Consider the following 9,095-nt stretch of genomic DNA (forward strand, 5'->3'; position numbering starts at 1 on the left):
TTGATATCTTACCCCCAAAGGTCCAAGAACTATTACATGAATTTGGTGATATATTTCCCAAAGAGATACCCCCTGGGCTACCTCCTATTAGTGGAATAGAACACCAAATAGACTTAGTCCCAAGAGCAAGCCTTCCTAATAGGCCAACCTATAGGACTAACCCTCGGGAGACTAAAGAGATAAAGTCTCAGGTTAAGGAATTGTTGGAGAAGGGCTGCGTCCAAGAGAGCCTAAGCCCTTGTGTTGTGCCAGTGTTGTTGGTGCCCAAAAAGGATGGTAAGTGAAGAATGTGTACAGATTACAGGGCCATCAACAACATTAATGTAAAGTATAGGCACCCTATTACTAGACTTGATGATTTGCTTGATGAGTTTCATGGTGTCAACATTTTTTCAAAAATTGATCTTAAAAGTGGTTATCACCAAATCAGGATGAAAGAGGCTGATGAGTGGAAAACCGCTTCCAAGACCAAGTTTGGTTTGTATGAATGGCTAGTGATGCCTTTTGGGATCACTAATGCACCAAGCACCTTTATGAGGCTTATACATCATGTCTTAAGGGATTTCATAGGTAGATTTGTAGTTGTTTATTTTGATGATATTTTAGTGTACAGTAGAAGCCTAGATGATCACTTTGAACATCTAAGGCAAGTTCTTTCAGTCCTTAGGAAAAACACTCTTTATGCCAATATAGAGAAGTGTACCTTATATGTAGATAATATAGTTTTATTAAGGTTTGTAGTTGGTAGAAATGGGGTTCAAGTGGACCCTGAGAAAATCAAGGCCATCCAAGATTGGCTCACCCCAAAAAGTGTGGGAGATATTAGGAGCTTCTACAGAAGGTTTGTTCCTAATTTCTCTACACTTTCCTCACCTCTCAATGAGCTAGTGAAGAAGAATGTGACATTCACTTGGGGTGAAAGACAAGAGCAAGCCTTTGTTTTTCTTAAAGAAAAGCTCACCAAGGCACTTGTTCTAGCTCTTTTTAACTGTTCTAAAACTTTTGAGCTAGAATGTGATGCCTCTGGAGTGGGAGTGAGAGCTGTATTGTTACAAGGTGGGCACCCTATTGTTTATTTTAGTGAAAAACTTCATGGTGCCACCCTCAACTACCTCACCTATGATAAAGAGCTTTATGCCTTAATAAGAGCCCTCCAAACTTGGGAACATTACCTTGTTTCCAAGGAATTTGTCATTCATAGTGATCATGAATCACTTAAGTACATTAGAGGGAAAATCAAGTTAAACAAAAGGCATGCAAAATGGATAGAGTACCTATAGAAATTTCCATAAGTTATCAAATACATAGAGGGAAAAACATATGTGATAATTGATGCCCTCTCTAAGAGGCACACATTGTTTTGCTCCCTAAGGGTTCAAATTTTAGGATTTGATAACATTAGGAAAAAGTATGCTTCAGATGAACATTTCTCTCTCATTTATGAGAGTTGTGGGCAAAAAGCCCAAGATGGATTCTATTTGGATAAGGGGTATTTGTTCAAAGAGGGAAAGCTTTGCATACCCCAAGGATCCATAAGGAAATTACTTGTGAAAGAGAGCCATGAGGGTGGGCTCATGGGCCACTTTGGGATAGACAAGACCCTTGTCTTACTCAAAGAAAAGTTCTATTGGCCCCATATGAAGAAAGATGTCCATAAGCATTGCACTAGGTGTGTGGCTTGTTTACAGGCCAAGTCTAGGGTGATGCCTCATGGGCTATACACACCCTTACCCATCCCATTTGCACCTTGGGTAGACATTAGTATCGACTTTGTCCTTGGGCTTCTTACAACCCAAAGAGGTGTAGACTCTATCTTTGTGGTGGTGGATAAGTTTAGTAGGATGACACACTTTATACCATGCCACAAGGTAGACGGTGCTTCTAACATCTCAAAACTCTTTTTCAAGGAAGTTGTGAGACTCCATGGTTTGCCTAGGACCATTGTGTCAGATAGAGATGCTAAGTTCCTTAGCTATTTCTGGAAAACCTTAGGGGCTAAGCTAGGAAATAAGCTTCTTTTCTTTACCACTTGCCATCCACAAACTGATGGGCAAACAGAGGTAGTAAATAGGTCTCTATCCACCCTTTTAAGGGCTCTTCTGAAAAGCAACCATAAGTCTTGGGATGAGTATCTTTCTCATGTAGAATTTGCCTACAACAGGGGGGGTCATAAAACCACCAAGCAAATCCTGTAACACCCTTAGACCTAATTCCCCTTCCACTTGACACTTCTTTTATACATAAAGAAGTGGAATCTAGGTCAGAGTTTGTAAAGAAGTTGCATGAGAGGACCAGTCACCAGAGCCATGAGCAAGAAGCTTCAAGAGGATTGTGTTAGAGCTACTAAAGAAGGCCCTAGGGTTCTTATGAACCTCAGGGTATATTTCTGAGCCCATGGGCCAAGGTTGGGTCTACTTTTCTTTGTAAATACTAGAATAGGTTTTCCTTCTTTTGGGCCTTGTATTTTGGCCATTTTAGGTTTGTAGGGTACCTTACAAATTAAGGGCACCCTACCCTACAAGTTAAGGATACCCTAGTAGTATAGGGTTTTAGCCTTGTATTTCAGGGCATTTTGAGTAGTTTTTGTAGTAGGAACTTTTTTTTGTATTTTTATGTATTTTGGCATGGGGTGAGCTTAGCTATTAGAGGGGTGTGTGTAGTTTCCCCTCTAGCTTCTCAAGGATTATTCTAAGATGCCTTTGACATATTCTTGGAATATTTCTTTGGCATATTCTTGTGGCATATTCCTTTCCCATGTGCTAGAGTCACACCTTTCATTCTTGTGGCATCTAAAGGGAATATGCTAAGATGAATTTGGCATATTCTTGGAATATGCTAAGATGCCTTTGGCATAAGTGACCTAGGCTATAAATAGAAATTTGTGTAACACTTGTCACAATTTTGATGAATGAGATATTTGTGAGACACACTTCAAAGTTTAACTTCTCTCCCTAATTCTCCTTCAATTCCATGCCTTTCTCTCATTCTCTTCCTCTCTAAGCTTCTTATCCAAGGCACTCTCTTGGTGGTAAAGCTTCTCCTTCCATGGCTTATTCTCTAGTGGATGGTGCCTCCTCTCACCTCTTCTCCTTTATCTTCCCCTACAATTCCATGGTTGAAAATCACCATTGAAGCTCAAAGATCCAGCCTCCATAGAAGCTTCTCAAGCAAACTTATATATAGCAATAAGGGTAACAAAGGGTGGATAGCCCTCAAGGTGAATCTGAGAAAGTGTATGATCGCCTCAAGTGGGAGTTCATTCATGAGACTTTATTAGCCATTGGATGCCGGTCTAATTTCATTCAATTTATTTGGTGTTTATGTCTATGGTGAAAATGTGTATATTGTGTAATAATGAAGCCTTTAGAGGAATTTTCTCCCAAGCGGGGTATGAGACAAAGGGATCTGATTTGGTCGTATTTTTTAATTTGTCCTTTGTTTGGAAAGGTTCATACACCTTATCAACATTGCAGTCTCTAATAAAGCTTTGAAATTGATTCTGCTTAGTAGAGGAGGGCCCGTGATATCCCATCTTGCCTTTGTGAATGATATTTTGTTGTTTGTTGAGGCTACTCTGGATCATGTAGAGGTCATTAAATTGACTCTTAATTTGTTTTGTGAGAGTGCAGGCACTAAGGTGAATGTGGAAAAGACTCGGATTTTTTTCTCCAAGAATGTCAACTAGAATATTAGATAGGATATCACATCTAGGAGTAGCTTCTAGTCTACTGAGGATCTCGGAAAGTACTTAAGGGTCCCAATCCTGCATAAAAAAAGTTAGCAATTACACTTACAGTTTTGTGCTGGATAAGATTAATAAGAGACTTAGTGGTTGGAAGTCTAAAATGTTGTCCTTGGTTGGGCATGTGACTCTTGATAAGTCAGTCATCTAAGCTTTACCCACTTATGTCATGCAAACTATCTTGCTTCTCGTCTCAGTTGTGATGAGATTGATAAGAAGTGCCACTCCTTTTGTGTGGGATGATAGGGGAGGGCTCTAGAAAAGTTCATACTCTGGTGTGGGACCACCTATGTAAACCCAAGCATTTTGAAGGGTTAGGCTTGCGATAAGCTATGAGCATCATTAAAGCCTTCTTTATGAAAGTTGGTTAGAAGCTCATCACAAAGAAGCACATTAAGTGGGTGGTTGTGGTTAGGGCCAAGTATAAGTGTGGCCATCAGTTGATGCCAAGAATGGTAAAAAAGAAGGTTGAATCTAATTTCTGGAAAAGGACTATGAGCATATTTGGATGCACTACTGTAGCTAATTTAAAAAGTTACTTATTCAAAAAGCTCTTATCTAAAAAGTTACTTTTACATAAGCTAATTTGATGTTTAGATGATAAACTCTTAAGTGTTTATTTAAAATAATGTGATGTTTGGATGAAATTGTAAAAGGTCTTTCACATAATTAAATTACCAAAAAGGGTATCATATGATTTGAAATTATTAAAACTAATAATTAAATGCTTTAACATTATTACATAATTATTAAATGCTTTAAATGATTAAATATTATTAAAAATAATAATAATTACTTTTTTATATTTCATTTATAAAACTATTTTAATTTTATCACTTTATTTAAAATATTGCTATATATTTTCTAGAAAATTTGATTAAAAAATAATTATTTTTATAAAAATAAAACAAATGTATCTCATAAAAATATAATTATATGCCTTTCTACATAATTAATTTTCATATTTAAAATGTAATTAATACATTATTGTTTTAGTAATGCTATCACTTACATTCTAGTTTATAATTTAATTATTATCTATGTAATTATAATTTATAACATATAAAATATAAAATGCATTAACCTGATTATAATATGATCAATAATGTCTTCCAATATAAAATTGTTCAAATGTACTCATACCATAAACATGCAACCTTGTATTATTAAAAAAATTAAGAAATTAAATATGTGTTGGAAACATATTCTGTAAAGATTCTCTAAATCGTTTCATTTGCCAAGTACTTTGATCATCCGGTTCTTCCCATGTTGTAATACTATGACCAACTTCACTTTCATCATCATCACTATCTTTAGATTCATTATCTTCATCTAGTGAATCAAATTCTTCATCACTCTTGTCATTTCTTTGAATGAAGTTGTATAGCCATGCAAGCAACAATGAATTAGTTTTGTGTCTTCAAAGCAAAAGGTGACATATTACCCAATATCTTCCATCTCACTTTACATAAACCAAATGTACGTTCAATTGTACTTTGAAAACTAGAATGATAATAATTAAAATCTTCAACTCTCTCCTTGATTCTAGGCCCAATTCTAAATTGCGGTAGATGATACCTAGTTTTATTGTACAACCTTAGAAAACCCATAAAAGTAGGGTAACTAGAATCAACAAGATAATATTTACCTAAAGAATAAAACAATAGTTCATGTTAGAACACAAAATTATAATGATATATATTTATAATATATAAATGTTAAGTACCTTGAGGAGGATGTGGAAAATGCAATGCAGACTTACGTAAAGCCTCCATAAGTATCTTAGTATCATATGCAGAACCTTTCCAACCTGCCGAAACAAAAGTGAAACACATGTTAATGTCACAAATAGCCATGACATTATTGGTAGTGTAGCCTTTCTGACCAATATAGACTCCTTGTAGATGAGAGGGAACACAAACTCGTATATGAGTACCATATATTGAACCAATACAATCCCTAAAATAAGGGTAATATTTGGCATCTTTTAGAATCTCATTAGGAGCATCTCTAAATGATGGATCAACAGGCTTAATTATGTCCTTTGCAAACATACAAACAGCTTCTAAGACACTATGGAAATGTCTAGATATTGTTTCACCTGAATGTTGAAATCTTTCCTCACAATTACGAACAGAACCTGGTTGACTCAACATGTATAAAAACAAGCTAACTTTCTCATAAATGCTGACATTTCGAGTTTTCTTTAAGTTGTACGTGGTTTCCAAGATATCACATAATTCAAGAAAAGACAATTCTAAACATCTGATAACAACTTATTGAATGACCATTTAGAATTTCAGATACCCAACGATGGCCTGTCATGCTTGAATCTCTACATGCATTTTTCACAACATAATTCACGAAGTTATTGGTAACATTAGCTACAACAAACATTTGTTCTTCGTAATGTGATTGTCATCATCAGATGAAAAGTCATTTGATGATAATGATGAAGACATCTTGTAGAAGGAAAAAAGTCATAACACAATTGAAAATAAAAATCAAGAGCCAAACCATAACCAAGATCCATAGCATAACCAAAATTAAAAAAAAGATCCATGACATAACTGAAATTAAAAACTAAGATCCATAACACAACCAAGGTTCATAACCAAGCAAAACTAGTGAGTGTCAATGATATCAGATAGAGGAGAAACTAAGGAACTGGTGCTTAAGTGCCAGACTTGATCCATCCAAGTTGTAGCTCAGGCCCTTCTAAAGTAACAAAGGTAATCATGTTTGCCCCTTTTTTTCTTAAGTCTAGTGGCTTTGTAAAATAGTTCACTCCCACGCTCAAGTCCTGGTAGATCTTTTAACTTTGCTACACATGCAGTAATGCTTGTTGGGTCTTGAGCAGATACACTAGATTCAAATGTTTGAATAATACGATCTAATTGTGAGGAAATCATGGCAACAACCCCAATTCTTTTTTCACCCTCTCTTCCTCTCTTCCTCTATCCACTTTCCTTTGCTGAAGACATTGTTTGAGTTGTCATGTCTATCTTAGGTTCATTCACTTCCATCTCAGTGTTATCGTCAATGTTATCATTTTTCTCTTCTGTTCTTGTGTTGAATCCTTCATTTTGTCTTGAATCTTTAGATGGTGCATATGCTGCAAAACTAGTAGCAATAGTACCCTTAAAGAGGAATTCCATCTCAGGTAAGAAGTTGAGGCCTTGTTCTCTAAACTTTGCTACTTCAGGATCCTCCTATAAAATAAAAAAAAAAGAATTATCACCTATATTTGGCATGGGAGCTAAGAGATAAAAATCGAAACAAACAATAAGAGTAAAAAAATGATTGGAAAAAATAAACTTGTCTTTGCTTCTTCATTCATTCATTCGTTCCTGTGTCATTTTCATAGCATATCTTAATATGGTAATTACCATTTACCAAAATACAGTCACATTCACTTAGCCACACACCTCAACTTTTCTAAATTCAATTATTCCCTGTCATACCTTTTGCTTCTTAGAAAAACTATATATTTTTAGCTTTCAATGCATTTCATGTGAACTTAACATTTAATATAACTAATTTGAGAACAATAAGTATCACATCCAAAAAGGCAAAAAAGAGTTTCTCCTACTTGTGAACAAATTAACCAAAATGTATTATATTAATTAATTAAATCACAATTAAGAAACCAGTAATCAATAAACATAACATTTAATAACAACTCACCCAACTAGGTACACACTTTTATGTTTTAAGAACGAAAATAATGAACCCAAAAGCAAAGAGTTACAATTACAAAAGAAAAAGACATTGCTCTCTCTTTCTCTCTCTCTCTCTGTTTGTGTTTTTTTCCTTATCTAAGTTTGATCACAATTTGCAAATAGAGATTGTGAAATTGAACAAAGAACTGACTAAAGCACAACATCTCACATTAACTAGCATGATGTTGTAGCTTAAAATCCTATATTATATGATGACTGATAGATCAAAAATTAAAAAAAAAGGTTTGTGTATGACTAAACTCTAGAAAACACTCCAAGAAATGATTAAAAAAATATTACAGAGCAGGAATACACAACACAAGAATTAAAAATTCAACACAATACAAGTACTGAAGTTCTAAACCCCTGCAACCTGCCGTTCTAATATACTGTAGATGTTAGACCTTGTTGCCTCAATAATCTTAAGAGGGATAGGCTTAGAATGCAAAAGAAGTAACAACAATCAATTTAACAATGTTCTTTAAACATGCAAGACACAATTGATTGCAACAAAATAAATAAGATAAGGGAAGAGAGAATGCAAACATAATTTTATACTGGTTCAGCCACTTCTCGTGCCTACGTCCAGTACTCAAGCAACCCACTTGAGATTTCCACTATCTTTGTAAAATCCTTTACAAAGTCTGAACCACACAGGGACAACCCATCCCTTGTGTTCAGATGCTTTACAACAAGAGACTTACAGTCTTTTAACCAATCTCATTGAATAAGAAGAATTCTCTCTTCAAGAGAAGAATATTACAATGAAGATCATGAAAGAATCCTTATAGATTTTGCAAGTGTTTGGTCAAGGATTTCTTTTGAGAGAGCATTTGACAACGAAGTTCTTTTGGAATCTCTCTCATTGTCTTTTGAGAGGATAAGACATTTTTGCAAAGCAAAACTCTTTGCATAAAATTCGTGCCCAAGTCACCTATTTATAGGCCTTTGATGACCATTCACAAATCTAATGACAAGATGTGACTGTTGGCAGATTTTCTGAAAACTTTCCACTGGTAATCAATTACAATGTTTATGTAATCGATTACACAGTTATAATTTGAAGGGTTAAAATAGTAAGAAAAATTATCTATTGTTTTATGAGACAACTTTTTATATATGAAAAATATGAAATCTTCAATTGTCTCATATAAGCAATCAATGTAAAACCAAGGGGGAGTAAACTATATGCAAATAGATATTTTCTTTGTTGTTGCTCCTAACCTACAGGTGGTTGTCATCATCAAAAAGGGGGAGAATGTAAATCATGAAGATTTTGATGATATCAAGAAGAATTTGCTTGAGAAAGGGGGAGATGTAAATCATGCAAGCTTTGATGGTGTCGAGAAGAAATCACATGTTTGTCATCATCAAAAAGGGGGAGAATGTGAATATATGTATACATGATTTTGATGATGTCAAAGAAGAATCTAACAAGGCTGCTTCAAATGATAAGCATTTGCTTCAAGAATAATTCAAGATTGCTTCAACAAACAAAGCCTTGTTTCAAGATTCACTAAAGACCAAGCCTTGCCTTAAAACAAAGTGCTTTCAAGACATGCAAGGCTCTGGTAATCGATTACCAGGAAGTGTAATCGATTACCAGAAGACAGGGTTGAGAAATAGCTATT

The sequence above is a fragment of the Glycine max genome, chromosome 16 (assembly GCF_000004515.6).
Source record: "Glycine max cultivar Williams 82 chromosome 16, Glycine_max_v4.0, whole genome shotgun sequence".
Taxonomy (NCBI): domain Eukaryota; kingdom Viridiplantae; phylum Streptophyta; class Magnoliopsida; order Fabales; family Fabaceae; genus Glycine; species Glycine max.